The sequence below is a fragment of the Hippopotamus amphibius genome, chromosome 15 (genome assembly GCF_030028045.1).
Source record: "Hippopotamus amphibius kiboko isolate mHipAmp2 chromosome 15, mHipAmp2.hap2, whole genome shotgun sequence".
Classification (NCBI taxonomy): Eukaryota; Metazoa; Chordata; class Mammalia; order Artiodactyla; family Hippopotamidae; genus Hippopotamus; species Hippopotamus amphibius.
The window spans coordinates 18,297,229-18,314,566 of record NC_080200.1 but is presented as its reverse complement, the minus strand read 5'-3'; the positions used below and the strand labels follow the sequence as shown (position 1 = coordinate 18,314,566).

The 17,338-nt window shown below is 43.3% G+C and overlaps 1 protein-coding gene across 6 annotated transcripts in view; it reads right to left on the bottom strand.

Annotated features, from left to right (window-relative positions):
- The window catches only part of BRD4 (bromodomain containing 4), an 85,223-nt gene extending 77,706 nt beyond the window's left edge, over positions 1–7,517 (bottom strand). The window contains exon 1 of one of the 6 annotated variants that reach the window (XR_009049136.1): positions 7,247–7,468. The gene's annotated coding sequence lies outside the window, so the exon portion shown is untranslated. Of the gene's footprint in view, positions 1–6,774; positions 6,863–7,246 lie in introns of those variants that run through there. The other 5 variants (XM_057708227.1, XM_057708228.1, XM_057708229.1 and 2 more) reach the window with 5 other exon arrangements.
- Positions 7,518–17,338: the final 9,821 nt, after the last annotated feature.

Below are 17,338 nucleotides of genomic sequence, written 5' to 3'. Positions count from 1 at the left end.
TTTAGACAGAGCAAAATAAACACCCCCCTCCCCCAATCAAATATAATACAGGTCAGAGACTCCCCTACCCTTCCACAATCTGAATACAACACAGATGCCAGACACCCCCACCTTCTGTCTACCCAGTCAATGCTTAAGCATACAGATCCCATTTTACAAAAAAGGAAACTGAGGTTTAGGGAGATTACATAACTTGCCTGAGGTGGAGGTCAAGGCCAGAAGGGGACAGGGCCAGGACTGATCCCTGACATGTACTACACAGTTCTCCCTTCTCAGTACACAGCTCCACCCAAGCCCAACCAACTCTGCTAGCCACAGCCCAAAGTCCTGGAACTTCCTACATTGAGCAGAACAGGCCAACGCTTGTCAAGGAAAAGATCACAGAATAGCCTATACCTAGGGTGAACTTTAAAAGGCCTTTATTTATCAGTATGTCACAGATGAAAAAGAAAAAATGGCATATTCATTCAGGTGCTCTTAATTTGCAGCTAAACGCTCAGATCTGACTAATCTCTGAAAGAAATATACTTTTCAATTGGGTTTAACACAAACGAAAGGCATTCCACATGGAACTGGATCCTGAAGGTCCCTAGTAATGGTGACTGGCATCAACTAGTTCTTCTGGACAACAGGCCCAAAGTCCATTAGCATGAACTCAACCTCCCAGCCAGGGACTCCATTTTCCTGACCCATCATCCAACTGCCTGCCTCCTTTCCAGGGAGACTCTAGCTTGTGATACAAACCCTCCTGGAGACCAGAATCCTTTCTCCAAGCCCAGATGTCAACACAATTTAATTTAGGGCAAAAGAGGCAGGGAAGGTATGGAGAGATGCTGTGCTTGTGCTTCCCAAAAACTTCCTCCACCAGCAACTCCCGGTTGAGTGTTGCCTTTGTTCGGATAACCACGTTTTAATAAAGTGGCTAAGTTACATCTTAGGCCTGAGAACACACTGGCCCACCTTCCTCTGCTGGATATTTCTCCAGACTCTGCAGCCAACAACATCCCAGGGTGGGCACCCCTAAAGCTTGCTGAATTTCCATTAATCCCATCACCACTACTTTTAATCTCATTATCAGATAAAAAACAATTTCTCACTTAAAAAAACCCAATCCCTACTTTAAATCACCTCTCCCACTGGTATCTACTCACACCTCACTTGAAGAAGACACAACATAGAGGGGGATCTGAAAGGCATCTGGCCATCTTGGTTATCACCTGACGATGTGGTTTCCAGGCATGTCAGCTGGTATACCTTCCTACCCTCAGCTGCTCTACTTTATAATACCTGGCTACCTCTTCCCACTTCTATTCTTCACCCTGTGTAAGTAGCTAACCTTGAAAGAGCGCCATCTCATTTTATGCTCAGCTGAGAGATAGACAAGTGAAGTTTGGGGAAGGCTGAGTGAGAGGTGAAGGTCACACAGCAGGCAGGAGGGCCAGGATTCAAACTAGGGTCTAACTGTCCTACAGTGATGGTATCAGTCTTTGGAGCAAGCCAGCAAAAATGAGACCAGATTGGATTGCCAAGAGGCTGTTCATGCCCTCCCCACAGCATTCAGATAACACTGGACTTCTATCACAGAGTCAGGAATTCTGAGACTTGATTTCAGGAAACAAAGTTCAACTCTGGGCAGGAGAGTAGAAAGGTCAAAGAGCAATATCTTGGAGACACTTTTGCTTCTCAGAAGGCTTCAAAACATACTCAAAACCACGTTGGGACTTCCTAGGTGGCACAGTGGTTAAAAATCCGCCTGCCAATGCAGGGGACACGGGTTCGAACCCTGTTCCAGGAAGATACCACATGTCACAGAGCAACTAAGCCCGTGTGCCACAACTATTGAGCCTGCGCTTTAGAGCCTGTGAGCCACAACTATTGAGCCCATGTGCTGCAACTACTGAAGCCCACGTGCCTAGAGCCCGTGCTCCGCAACAAGAGAAGCCACGGCAATGAGGAGCCCACGCACCAGAATGAAGAGTAGTCCCCACTCACCGCAACTAAAAGAAAGCCTGCGCACAGAAAAAACACCCAACACATCCAATAAAATAAATAAATAAATAAATTTATATTAAAGAAAAAAGATATCGTCAAGCTTTGATTGGAGAACAGGAAATTCATGGAACTTTTCTAGAAAACTAATTTGTATCAACTTTCCAAAAAACGCACACACTTTGGTCTGATGATTCCATTTCTACATAGGGAAAAAAAGAAAAAACTTGAAAATCATGTCCAAAAATACCAAAATTAAATTATGGTACATTCACATAATAGAATTTTCAACAACATTTAAAACAGAGCATTTTGGGAGCTGGTGGCTGAGCCCAGGTGGCTCAGTGGTTGAGCATCTGCCTGCCAACACAGGGGACACAGGTTCCATCCCTGGACCGGGAAGATTCCACATGCCACGGAGCAACTAAAGCCCGTGTGCCTAGAGCTCCTGCTCTGCAACAAGAGAAGCCACTACAATGAGAAGCCCGCACACTGCAACAAAGAGTAGCCCCCACTTGCCCAACTAGAGAAAGCCCATGCACAGCACTGAAGAGCCAATGCACTCAAAAAGAAAAACCAAAACAATAAAATAAAATAATTTTAAAAACTAAAAATAAGATAAAATAGAACATTTTGGAAATGTTCATAGTGCAGTATTTTTTGAAAAGTTAAGAGCACAATCCAATTTTGTTACTCATGTAAAAAAGGCACAAAAATGAGGTTATGAAACAATAATTTTTAACACTTAACATCATCTCAACACTGTATTTCCCAAATTTTACAAAAATGACCATGCACTACTTTTTTTTAAAGGGGGAAAAAAACACGCTTATAATCTCTTTTGCAAAGGAAGTGGATCAACCAGTGCTATTCCCCCTCAGGGTTTGGTCAAAAACAGGACAGATGGCTGCTTTGCCCTAACTTTGACACTGTGCTCACTCTCCATCTATTTCTTTACAATAGAATACATTCCATGATTTACGCTGGGACGTGTGGATGCAGTTTAATCAAGTTTCGTCAGTTGTAGCCTGTTTGGACTGGAAGAAAAAAAAAACGATTTAAAAAATTACCCTTTACAACAATGGTACAAGTTTGGGGTGCATCTTCCAGATTGTTTTATGTGCCTCACCAGCATTTCAAACTGCTCTCTAACAACGTACAATTTAAAAAACCTAATGGGGACCAAACCATGCAGACTGTACTGCATGTCAACATGCTGACATCCTTGCACTTCCATTTCCTCATTCTTTTAAATGGCTACACCACATACCATTAAGCCTTTTTTTAACCCTTCCATGAAAGTACTAGAAAAGTCATTGCAGTTAAAAAGTCATTGCTCATTCTCAAAAAGTTAAGTACCATGACCTAGCAATTCCACTCCTAGGTATCCAAGAGAAATTAATACAAATACCCACAAAAATCTGTAAATGAACATTCACAGCAGCACCATTCACAATAGCCAAAAAAGTAGAAACAACCCAAATGTCCCCCAACTGAAGAATGGATAAAATGTGACATATCTATTCATGTAATGGAATATCATTTAGTCATAAGAGAAGTGAACCACTGATTTATGCTACAGCTCAAATCTTGAAAACATTACATCAAGTTAAAAAAAGTCAGACACAAAAGGTTATACATCCTATGACTCCTGAAATAGAACAGGCAAATTTATAGAGACAGAGAGTAAATCGGTGGTTGCCAGGGATTCAGGGGATGGAGAGTAACTGCTAATGAATAGGGGTTTCTTTTTTGGAAGGATGAAAATGTTCTAAAATTGGTTGTGGTGATGGCTGTACCACTCTGAATATACTAAAAACCACTGAATTGTATGCTTTAAATTGGTGAACTATCATTTGTGAATTATATTCCAATAAAGCTGTTATAAAAAGACTAAAAACAAAAGGTAAGATTTTACCATACTAGTATAATGCTCAAAATATACATAATTTGTATTCAATCAATGTATGGGGGGATGAATACATTAATAAAAATACATGGACCATAAAAAAATCATTGTGCAAATATTTTTTCTTCTTTCCTTATACACAGTAGATGCTCAGAAACAAACTGCTGACATGGATTGGCCAATCACATGAAATCAGAATATTACAAAGAAATGGCTTGATGTTATTAAAACAAACACCTTTTTTACTGACAAAACGAGAAATGCTACCCGTACCTGTTTACTACCCACTTCATCTCCCTCTTAAAATACTTTTCCCAGGTCAAGACTGAACCACAGCCCAAACTCACTCACCACATTTCAAACTGCTAAGTGGGAAATGTACAGTAGACTGTGCATAGAAGCAACTGCACGCCATGCTGCTTGGACTATTAATAAAGTTTACTGCCATCAGGGACCTTAACATTACTTTAGTTAAAATTCACATTCCCTGTAAGTCACTACTGACCAATTACGCCCACTGTTAATATTTCGTTGATTTAAGAGGAATTATTTGCATTTGGTATCATGGGCATGCCAAATTCTTCCTCAATTATCTCTCCAGTTTATTCACTCAAGGAATTATTTTAGCTGCTCTTCTAAGGTGCTGAGGATAACACTAGAGAAAATAGGCACAGCCAAGCAAACGAAACCCCACCTTATATTCTAGTAAAAAAATAATTTAAATGAAACTTCATTTTTTACAAACTCATGTCTTATGAATTAAATGTCAGCATCAGCAAAGAATCCCCACAATTCTCACCTTGCAAATGTTCAGTCTTTTCAAAACACTAAGAATCACAAAGATTTATTAAACATTAGCAGTTTTCAATGACAAACGTTTCTATCCTTTTTATAGATTTGCCAGGAACATAAAGACAAACATGTCTACTTTACAATTTTATTCTAAATCAGAATTTGAAAGTTTACATTCACACAATCATTAAAGAGGATGACAGTGGGTTTTTAGAGCAGATTTAACAGCCCAGGGTCTTCAAATCATTGATACCAAATGGTTTTTACTGAAAGTTTACAAAAAAAAAAAAGAACAAAAAGCACAACTCCAATTTCCTTCTAGAATTCATAAATCTCAAGTCATTCAATAACCTGAATTGTGTAACACGAAAATATTGCATCCCCTCCACCTCCAAAAGCAAAAGTGCAATTTAGTACAAAGATCACAACAACTGGCTCAAAAAGGTAACTTTTGGAAACAAAGTCTAAATTCCTTTAAACAATTCAATAATTTAGTGGAAAGTTTACAAAGTGGCCAATGATTCTTTTGTAATTCTTAGGTAATTTTTTTTCTCATCACCATCCAAGCTAGGGAAGGTAGCCATGTAGGTACCTCAGAACAGCCAACCCATCCTTAAAAAGCAGCCACTTTCATGTTCTAACTTTCATCTGTAGGCAAAATTCCTTATCTTCAGAAATTCGGCTGGAGCTGAATTCTAGCAAGATTCATATATGTGGCTCATCTCCTCAGGTTAAGACCAACTAAAACCATTTTAAGAGACTCACTCACTCCACAGCTTGAGCCCTTAGATACTATGTTTCCTATCAAGGTTAAGGGGTATGGCAGATAACAGGGGAGCAAGGCATTGTTTCAGATCAGGCTTTTCTCGATTTGGTCGAGGCAAATCATCGGAGAGATTTATCTTTCCCTGGTTGAAGATTTGGAGGAGAAGGGGTTAGTTATCTACAATGCCTTGGTGGAAATACAAACCCCATCCAAATTAAACCTAAAGTAATGTTTTGTCATATTACCGACAGGGTCATAAAACAGACCGTGCCGTACAAAACTTCTTGAAACTAGTAACATATTCATAAAGTCTATTGGGTATCGTTTTCTTTACAACCTCCAAGGACTAAATTCCAAGAACTAACAATTTAAGGAACCCGTCAGCCCCATTCATAAAAATCTCCCAAACATTATTACAGCACCAAAGAGCCACTGGCTTAGAGATACACTGAGACAGTTTCTGTAAACACGGATAGAGCCCTCCCGAAGGTAAGCAAAGACACTTCAATTCTCATGAGGCGAAGAGTCCAAGAGGTCACTTCTTCCATCCAGCACACACATAAAAAGTAACCCAAGAGCCAAGACCACACACCGCACGAGGCTGCACAAAACATTAAACGAGTAAACAAACAAAAATAACACTTCAAAAAACAATGCGTGATCTTGAGTAAAAGAGAGGTCAGCCACTCAGCAAAAGCACATGACTCATCCACGGGCCTGAACAGAAATATTTATACTGCCCACTACACCAAAGTGGGATTTCCCATCTTCATCCAAGGCTGGGCCTTAGGAGTATCTCAGTAGGGTGAAGTTGTGTTATTTCCGTTTAGCGGGGGGGGGGTCATTTTATTTCGCTGAATCACAACTCTCCCATGTCCCCACCCCATACCACCACCACGCACAAGACTGCAAATAGACGAGACCGTGGCAAGGACGCCAGCTAGCACCGACCGAGCAAAACAAAGCGCCCAGTGAGGGGCTGCCAGGCCGGGAGTAGGTGGGTAAAGGGGGCCAGGCTCAACCCTCAGAGCACCGCTCCCGCCCCCAAGAGTCTGTTCTCCGGACAGGTATGCAGCGGCAGCCTCCTTCCTCCACCTGGGGACCAGCCTCGTTCTCCGCAGAGCTCCAGGGACCGCCCGGATGATGAGGAAATGAAGGCGGGGGCGCGCTGCCCCGGCCTGAGCAAGAGGACCAAGGCGCCTGAGGGAAAAGCGCATCGGGCCCGCCCCACGTGAGCGTCCGGGCCGGGGCCAAGCCCACCCAGGAAGGCAGCCGGGGACAGCGGCGGCCGCGACCACCACGCCGGGCCCGGACTTACCGGGGCCAGGCGCGCCGCGGGCTCCGCGGCGGCCGCTTCCTCCTCCTCCTCCTCCTCCTCCTCACTTGACAAAATGGCGGCGACAGGAAGTGCCGGGCGCCTCGGCCCGCCCCCCGCCCGCCCCCGGCCACCCGCCCCGCCGCTGCGCTCGCGCCCCCCGCCCGCACTCGCGCCCTGCCGCCCCACCGGAGCTAGGGGGCGGCGGCGCCAACGGCGGAGCGCTCGCGAGTCGCCCTGTCGCCCCGACGTCAACGGCGCAGGCGGCTCTGGCCCGGCGCGAGTGGCGCGGAGACTCGGGAGGCCCGCAGGCCCGAGCCCGCGTCGGCCCCGGCCTCCCCGCCCCCGCGCCGCGCCGATGGCGTAGGTGCTGGCGCACCGGCCCCATTACGCAATGCAGGTTACGCGGGCCGCGCCGAGGGCCCCCGCCGGCTGCCCCGCGCCGTCCGCTGCCCTGAAGGGCACCGGTCCTCACCTGAGACGCTAGGCCGCACGCCGCCCCCGCCGGCCGGCCGGCCGCCCGCCGCCGCCGCCGCCGCCCCCTCCTCTTCGGGCTGCCTGCGCGGCGCCGGGGCCCGCCCGCCGCGCCCGCCGCTCCGCCGCGCTCACAGGCCCCGCTCGCCCGCGGGCACTGCCGGCAGCCGCCGCCGCCGCCGCCGCCGCCGCAGCCACCGCTTCGGCTTCTCGGCTGCGGGAGAGCAGAACAAACAGCCCTGCCGCCGTCGCCGCCGCCGCCGCCGCCAGCGTACTGACGTCACCGCGCACGCTGCGCGCGCGGTCCCCCGCCGCCGCCGCCCGGCGTGCACGCCCCGAGACCGTGCCCCGCGAGAGCGAGCTTAAGAGAGCCGGCGGCAGGGAGGTGAGTGTGGAGAGTCGGCACTCGCCGCCAGCGGGGAGATGGGAAACCCCCTCAGACCGAAGGCGGGGGCTGAGGAGAGATCTTGCAGACGCGAGGGAGGGGACCGCTTCGTCGGCGGGAAGGGACCCCGCAGACCGAGAGGGGACCCCGCGGACTGAGGGTGGGGATCGCGCAGACCGAGAGGGCAGGCACGCAGACCGAGAGAGGGGACCCGCAGACTGAGGAACGGGACCGAGGGGAGACTGAAAGTTGGGCCTGAGGGAAAAGATCTGAAGGCCGAGGGAGACGTCCAAAAATTTAGGTAGGGACTGATGATAGCCCCTAAAAGAGGGGGGGAACGTTGAGGAGAGACTCCAGAGACTGATGGCAGAGGCTGAGGAGAGACCCTGTCTGAGGGATGCCGCGCTGGAGGGGAGGATGAAGGGTGTTGAAGGAGGCTGGAGTGGGGTGGTGCTGGAACGTTAAGGGAGAGAGCTGCGATGAGGGCGCTGGGGTGTGGGAAAGGAGGTGAGAGGAGGCTGTTAGCAAGGCTGGGGCTGTATCTTTCTTGGCTGGCCGGCCAGCCACTGCGATCTGAAGACTGGAAGGTGCTGGACTCTGTGCCTAGGGGACTCTCCCTCCAGTTGTCCCCCAGCTGACCTCCTTCTCAACCTTAAGATTCAAACCACAAGCCAGTTTCATAAAATCAAAAGATTAGGCTTAGGTTGCTTACAGTTTAAAAATGACAATCATGTTAATTTTTTCAAATGGGGAACCATAACCTCCTTTCCCCTTTTGCCCGTATCCTCACTCTTTTAGCATTTTAAGTCCCATCTTTTAAAAATAGCAAACTCAGTTCTCAAAAAGTCTAGGTAATTTAAAAAATGTCTGATGGTCCCCTCTTTCAGCACATATTGATACACTAGGATTGCAGTCACATAGTTTTCTCTCTATTATGGTTTGCTCACTCTTCACTAAGGACGATCATAAATTACCGATAGGTCCTGGGCAAAGTTAAGACTTACTTTTACCCTTTATTCTTATTTATTTATTTATTCATTTATTTTATTAGCTGCATTGGGTCCTTGCTGCTCTCGTTCTTTCTGGAGTCGCAGAGAGCGGGGGCTGCTCTTCATTGCTGTGCAAGGGTTTCTCACTGTGGTGGATTCTCTTGTGGAGCATGGGCTCTAGGCACTCGGGCTTCAGTAGTTGTGGTTCTCGGGCTCTAGAGCGCAGGCTCAGTAGTTGTGGCGCTTGAGCTTAGTTGCCCTGCAGCATGTGGGATCTTCTCAGCCCAGGGATTGAACCCGTGTCCCCTGCATTGGCAAGAGGATTCTTAACTACTGCGCCACCAGGGAAGCCCCTACCCTTTATTTTAAAAAAGCATGAAGTAACAAACTGTTAAGTGCCAGCAATAAAGGAGGTAATTGTAACAGGTTCATTAGTAAGGTTCCTTCTAATTCTGTATTATAGAACAGGGAAATTTGTGAATATCTCTGGCTCCTAATTTTACATACTTGGTGATTTGTGGATGATCAGAAACGGAAAAAGAATAGGAAGGTACCCAGGGCTGTGTGAATATGGAGTAACAACCTTGTTTTTGTTTTTTAAGGAAACCAAAATGTATCCATTTAAAGCTGACCTTACCCATAGTCATCTTGTTACATTATCTACTTAATTTATTGTTGTTGTTGAAAATAAATGTGTTTGGAAGCATTTGGAGCTGCCAGTTTATAAGACACATAATAAAATTTTATGTTACACTTCATTTTAGACAAAGCTATAATAACTAGTTGATTACAGGACCCAACTAGAGGGCTTTTGGCTATGGCTAGAAGTCAAATCCAACCTGAAGAGAATTGCAAGCTGTAAAGGCAATCCCAAAAGCTTTCTCCAAAAAATCTTGTAGGACAACAATGTCTCATTCTTTTTATCTTCCATAATACATAGCCTAACTCCTCACAGATAGCTCAAACTCAGAAAATGTTTATCCAGGAGATTCCCTGGCAGTCCAGTGGTTAGGACTCCTGGGCTTTCACTGCCAAAGGGGTAATTTCAATCCCTGATCAGGGAACTAAGATCCTGCATGTGGCATGGCTTGGCCAAAAAAAAAACAAAGAAAGTGTTTATCCAAATAATCTTGTTATTTCATAGTTCACAATTATAGTAAGCTCTTTTTACTTGCTCTTGTTATTACTGTGTTTGCAGTACTAAAACCCAGTCAGAAGAGATTTATAAAAAATATTAACGAATGAGGGAATCCCTGGCGGTCCACTGGTTAGGATTTGGCATTTCCACTGGGTCAATCCCTGGTCAGGGAACTAAGATCCCACAAGCCCTGCAGTGCGGCCAAAAAAAAAAAAAAAAACCATTAAGGAATGAAATGTGAAGTATCTAATGTATTTCTGACTTGTTTTAAATATGTATTACTCATTTTTAATGAAGTACTACATGAAATTATTTAAACTGAACAATGCAAAAGAATAATTTTCTGTATTGATTACATGTTGAAATAATTTTTTATATAATGTGGCTACTAGAAAATATGAAATTACAACTATGGCTTGCAATGTATTTCTGTTGGACAGCACTGGTCTAGACTTTTTATTCTATGCATCGGTATGTATTTACATATAGAAATAGTTGTATTATAAAACAAAAGACATTATTCTGTACTTGTTAATCTGTAATATGCTTTTTTTCATTTAATACATCTTGGAAGTCACTCCACATGAATACTTGGAGATCTGCCTAATTGGGAGATAACTTGGAGATAACATACAGTATTGTTATCTGGTATGGGTATATCATAATTTATTTTACCATTCTCCTATTATGTACATCTAATTCATTTCCAGTTTTTCCATCATACTAACCAGTGTTATAATGAGCATTCTTCTGCATTTCTCATTTTCTTTTCATGCTTGTCAGTATTTTTACAGGTTAAAAAAATTATATAGTGTTTTCTTGAAAGCAAGGGTAAATTTATATAGCGTGATCAGCTTTGGAAAAGCTGGAGGTATTTGATTTGCTATGGCCTGAATCCATGCCCACTTTCCAATGAGAACTTGCCCATGAAGTTACATTCTGGAATTTATAGTTAGGTCCTAGAGATGGCGAGTAACTCACACAAGATCACACATTTACACAGTATAGAACTCAGATCTCCTGACTCCATGAAGACTGCCTTCTCTAACCCAGGAACTGACATTTATTTTTTGGCCACGCCACTTAACTTATGGGATCCTAGTTCCCCAACCAGGAATAGAACCTGTGCTCCCCCACAGTAGAAGGGCAGAGTCCCAACCACTGGACCACCAGGGAACTCCCAGCAAATTTTTTCTATAAAGAACCCAGTAGTCAATATTTAGGTTTTGTGGGCCATATAATCTCTATAACATTGCCAATCTTTGTAGCTCTGCCATTGTAGTACAAAAGCAGCCATAATTAATGTGTAAATGAATGAGTGTGACTGTGTTCCAATAAAACTTTATGGATACTAAAATTAGAATTTCAGAACTTCCCTGGTGGGGCAGTGGTTGAAAATTCACCTGCCAATGCAGGGGGCATGGGTTTGATCCCTGGTCTGGGAAGATCCCACATGCCGCAGAGCAACTAAGTCCATGCGCCACAACTACAGAGCCTACAATCTAGAGCCACAACTACTGAAGCCCATTGATGGGACAATAGTGATACAGCATTATTAACTGAAGTCCATAGTTTGCATTAGGGTTCACTTTTTGTGTTGTACATCCTTTGTGTTTTGACAAATGTATAATGACACGTATTGACCATTATGTTTGCCAATTTTTAACTCAAAGTAGCTAAGAACAAAAATAAGCTTCACAATAAAACACTACAATTCTGTCAGCCACAAATAGGTACAAGATGGCTCTAAGGGTCATTCTGGTTTCTGCTACTTCGTTAACATTTACTTTGCTGTTTTTGCTTAGTTTCAAAGTGTTTTACAAATATCATTCACTATCACACTTAAAGTAATGAGACTACTGGAAGACCTAGTGTGAAGAGCCATACAATTGGATTTTTAAAAAGGAAGTGATTTTTTTTTAAAGTTTCAAAGTGGAAAGAATGCAGTTGTTGCACATGGGATAAAAGTACTCAGGAGGAAGGAGTCTGGAAATCAAAGAAGGAATGATAGTAGGAGCTCTTCATTTGGTTCACTCATTTTAGAATACAGTTTGGCCTTGAAACTCTGCACGCTCTGAGGTCCCACTGATTCCAATCCACGGAAACTCTCAATGACACACTTAAGAAAGTTCAGCATAGCTCTGTTCCTAAGAGCCCACACTGAAAACAACCCAAATGTTCACCCAGTAGAATGAATAGATTGTAGTATAATGAAAATGAACAAATCACAGCACAAACAACACACAACAACAAAGATGAAACTTACATACATAATGGGAAAACCAAAGAAGGAAGGCATATGTGATTATTCCATTTCTATGTTGATTTCTAAAACAGATAAAAAAAGAGTGAGGTTTTTAGGGAAATAAAACTATACAGTTTCCTGTTGCCTGAGGAAGTCTGAGCCCGAGATCCAGCATCATGAAGTCCTGTGTGGAGTTAGGAGGACCGTTGCTTCTGCTTGTTTCCTTGATTTGGGTGTGTTCTGCGCAAGAGCCAGTGGAGGTGTGGGGACTACAAAGTAAAACAAGCAGGTAATTGCCACTGGTTACTTGAAAGAGTGATCAGGAAGGGATGAGGAGAATGGTGTGGGTGGCCAGCTTCTGAGGCATAGTGGTATTCTATTTCTTTTCTTTTTAAAATTTATTTTCCAAATCAAAGACCTGGCATGGCCCTGCTGATTCACTTGTGTGTGGGTGTGGGTGTGGGTGTGTGGTAAACACAACGTGAGATATATCCTCTTAAATTGTTAAGTGTACGGTACTTTTAACTATAAGCACAGTGGTATACAGCCGGTCTTTTTCATCTTGCATAACTGGAAAGTATTCTGCATCTTGACTATGCATTCGCTTTGTAATTATTCACCCTACTATGTATTTTTTGCATATTTGTGTTGTATTTTATTTTTTTTAAGGAGAATGAATGAATCATATAAACAAGGAAAACAGTTCCTAAGTGGAGAGCACTGAATAGAAAAGGCTAATGATGAAACTGACATGGACAGACTTCTGACTGTATGGCCAGGAAATGAGCAGCATTGCAAGATACCTTCTACTTTAAGACTCACACAGAAGGCAGTTTGAAAGCTTAGAGGCTAAGCATGGTGAAAAGTGTTCCTGTTAAAATTTCAGTCATGAGCCACGAATGGTCCCAGGGATTCAAGCCCTTGTGGAATCATCATGGCATCAAAATGAATGACAATGGGTCAAATGAGGTTGCTCCAGCTGCTAAAAAATTCTCTTCAGCATTTGCTGAGCAGAAAAGGTTTCTGGCCTTTACAGTTCTTCACATATAGTTGAAACTAGTCTATTTGGGTGAAGGAGGCCTGATGGAATTTCTTTCAGCAAGGACTTCATGGATAAGCCCATGTTGGGATAACCTGCTGTCATTGGTGTAAGTACATGTCAGGACTGAAAGCTTACATCTCTTTTTCCTCCTTTCATCTTCAAGACAAATGGGCTGATGAAGCAGGTTCTTGGAATCTAATATGTTTATAAGAAGAGCATCTGTATCTAGATTTATACTAGTATTGTCTGGTAGCCAGCTTTCAACAGTGGCCCCCAATGATTACCCTTGTGTAATCTCTCCTTGAGTGTGCTCTGGACCTAATTACTTGTTGATAGCAAAGAGATTATGGCAGAATTGATGGGGTGGCACTTTCATGATTAGGTTAGAAAAGACTCATCCAGCAGGACTTTCTTTTGCCTTCTCAGCTGCACATTTTAATGAAGCAAGCTGCCATGTAGGAGAGGCCCATGTGGCAAGGAACTGAGGGTAGTTTCTGGTTAATGCCAGCAAGGGACTAAAGCCCTCAACCCAACAGCTGCAAAGAACTTAGTTCTGCCAGCGAACACAGTAATATGAGATTGATTATGGATAGTAGATCCTTCCATAATCAAGCCTTCAGATGAGACCACAGCCTTGGCCAACACTTTGATTGCAGCCTTGTAATTCCAACTAAGGCTCCAGCGAAGCCACGCCTGACTCCCAGAAATTGTGCAATAAGTGTGCTTTAATTTTAAGACACTAAATTTTGGAGTAATTTGTTATGCAGCAATAGATAACTAATAACATACATCCTGGGACCAAATATTCCCTTTCCCTAGGGAAAACATATTTCAGCCTTAGTGGAGTTGATGAATAGTGTGGCAAGCAAATTCTTCCTTCTCCCAAAAATAGCCCCTTATTTCCTCTGGTTTTGCATTGTTGAACTAGACAAAGTATATTTCAAACACTGGGAATGTTGTTGTGGTCTTAGTTCTTTTGAGACAAACAGTATTGTTATTTAAATTCTCTTCCAGTGGGAAGGAATTAGGAACTTATATCTCTCTAAGGAGGCTACAGTTTTCCTTAGGAGAACGTTGTAGTAAACAATTCACACATTCTGTTACCCTGAAGTTAGTCATTGGCCCTTGGGGGTTATTTCTAAAGAGGAATTCTTTCAAAGATAATTTCATGGCAGCAAATAAGGGAAATTTATGATACACTTGTGGGCTCTCTAGCTTTACTCCTATTTAGAGAAATGCTCCCAAATCTTTGTAAGTATCTAAGAAGCTAAAATCCCCAGGTATTTCCCATGGGGCAAGTTGAGGGTCTGTTGCTTGGGTATCTGTGGACAGGTTACTGAGCAAAGACTTGATCCTAACCCCTGCAGGCACTCAATACTGAATGTGCTGACCTGTTACTCAAAGTTAGATTCCGAAAAGATGATGTTATGTACTTTATGTTCTTTATTTAAAGAATGCAGCTAAATTGAATTGGCTGGAATTAGAGTATTTACAGGAACCTAAACAAATGATCTTCCACATAAACTTAATGGAATTCACAGTTAGGAGAACGATTACTTAGGATATAAGTAACAAAAAAAAATGTTGGGAATTCCCTGGCAGTCCAGTGGTTAGGACTCAGCGCTTTCACTGCTGAGGATTTGGGTTCGATTCCTGGTTGGGGAACTAAGATCCCACAAGCCGCGTGGCGTGATCAAAGAAAAAAAATTACAAACAGAAAACAATTCCATTTACAACTGCATCAAAAGAATACTTAGGAATAAATGTGACAGAGTAAGTACAGAAGTTATACACTGAAAACTACAAAACGCTGCTCAAAGACGTTAAAGAAGAACCAAATAGTGGAAAGACATCCATGCTTATGAATTGGAAACCTTAATATTTTAAAGATGACAGTACTCTCCAAGTTGGCTTATATATTCAACATAATTCCTACCAGAATATCAGCTGACTTCTTTGTAGAAAATAACCCCAAAATTACTATTCAAGGGACCCAGAATAACCAAAACAAACTTGAAAAAAGAAGAAAATTGAAAGATTCACACTTTCTGATTCCAAATCTTACGATAAATCTACTGTGAGGTATTATTGTAAGGACAGATATATATATATAGCAAAAGAATAGAATTTGGAATACAGAAATAAACCCATATAGCTATAGTCAACTGACTTTTGACAAAGGTGCTAAGACTATTCAATGAGCAAAGACTAGTCACTAACAAATGGTGCTGAGACAACTGGATAATCACGTGGAATAGAATGAAGTTCAACCCTTACTTCATACCATATATAAAAATTATACAAAATAGATTATGGGACTTCCCTGGTGGCCCAGTGGTTAAGAATCTGCCTGCCAGTGCAGGGGACACGGGTTCGATCCCTGGGCCGGGAAGATCCCACATGCCTTGGAGCAACTAAGCCCATGTGCCACAACTACTGAAGCCCATGCGCCACAACTACTGAAGCCCACGCGCCTAGAGTCTGTGCTCTGCAACAAGACAAGCTACTGCAATGAGAAGCCTGCACACCGCAATGAAGAGTAGCCCCCTACCTTCCGCAACTGCAGAAAGCTGGTGCACAGCAACAAAGACCCAACACAGCCAATAAAAAAACTAATTAATTAATTTAAAAAATACATTATAGACCTATACATAAGGACTAAAACCATAAAACGTAGAAGAAAATGTACGGGGTAAATCTTCACAGCCTTGGATTTGGCAATGATTTTTTACATATGACACCCAAAGTACAAGCAACAGAGAAAAAGGATAAATTGAAATGGACCAAACCCCCAAATTTTTGCATTAAAGGGCATTATCAAGAGAATGAAAAGACAGCTCACAGAATGGAAAACAGTATTTGTAAATCATATCTCTGATAAGTGTTTAGTATCCAGAGTATATAAAGAAATCCTACAGCTTACAAAGACAACCCAGTTTAAAAACAGGCAAAGAACTTGAATAGACATTTTTTCACAGATAAACAATGAGCAGCAAGCCCATGAAAGGAAGCCCAACATCATTAATCTGCGAAATGTGGAATTCCTTGGTGGTCCAGTGCTTAGGACTCGGGCTTTCAGGGCCGTGGGACCAGGTTCAGTCCCTGGTTGGGGAACTGAGATCCCACATGCCGTGTGGCGCTGCCAAACAAAAAAGAAAAGAAGGGACTTCCTAGATGGTGCAGTGGTTAAGAATCTGCCTGCCAGTGTAGGGGACATGGATTCGATCCCTGCTCTACGAAGATCCCACATGCCAAGGAGCAACAAAGCATGTGTGCCACAACTATTGAGCCTGCGCTCTGGAGCCCATGTACCACAACTATTGAGCCCATGTGCCTAAACTACTGAAGCCCACACACCTGGAGCCCATGCTCCACAACAAGAGAAGCCACCTTGATGAGGAGCCCATGCACCACAATGAAGAGTAGCCGCTGCTTGCCGCAACTAGAGAAAGCCCATGTGCAGCAACGAAGACCCAATGCAGCCAATAAATAAATAAATAATTTTAAAAAGAGAAAAAAAGACCCACAGTGAGATAGAGATACCACTTTACACCTACTAAGATGGCTAGAATCAAACAAGAAGAGGAAAATGGAAATGTGTTGGTAAGGACGTGGAGAAATTGGAACCCTTGCAAATTGCTGATGGGAATGTAAAATGGTGCAACTGTTGTGGAAAAATTTGGTAGTTCCTCAAAATTTTAAACAAGAATAGCCATATGACCCAATAATTCCACTCCTAGGTATATACCCAAAAGAACTGAAAATGGGTACTTAGGGACTTCCCTAGTGGTGCAGTGGTTAAGAATCCGCTGCCAATGCAGGGGACATGGGTTCAATCCCTGGGCTGAGAAGATCCCATATGCTTCGAGGCAACTAAGCCCATGCATCACAACTACTGAGGCTGTGCTCTAGAGCCCGAGAACCACAACTACTGAAGCCCATGCACCTAGAGCTTGTGCTCCGCAACAAGAGAAGCCACTGCAATGAGAAACCTGTACACCACAATGAAGAGTAGCCCGTTTGCCACAACTAGAGAAAGCCCGTGCACAGCAACGAAGATCCAACGCAGCCAAAAAATTAAATTTGAAAAAAAGAAAATAGGTACTCAGATATTTGTTCAGGAATGTTTCTAGAAGCACTATTCACAATAGTCAAAAGGTAGAAACAACTCAAATGTCTATTATTGGATAACTGTATAAATAAATATATACATGCAATGGAATATTCAGCCATATAAAGGAATGAAGTACTGATATAGGCCATAACATGGAGGAAACTTAAAAACATTATGCTT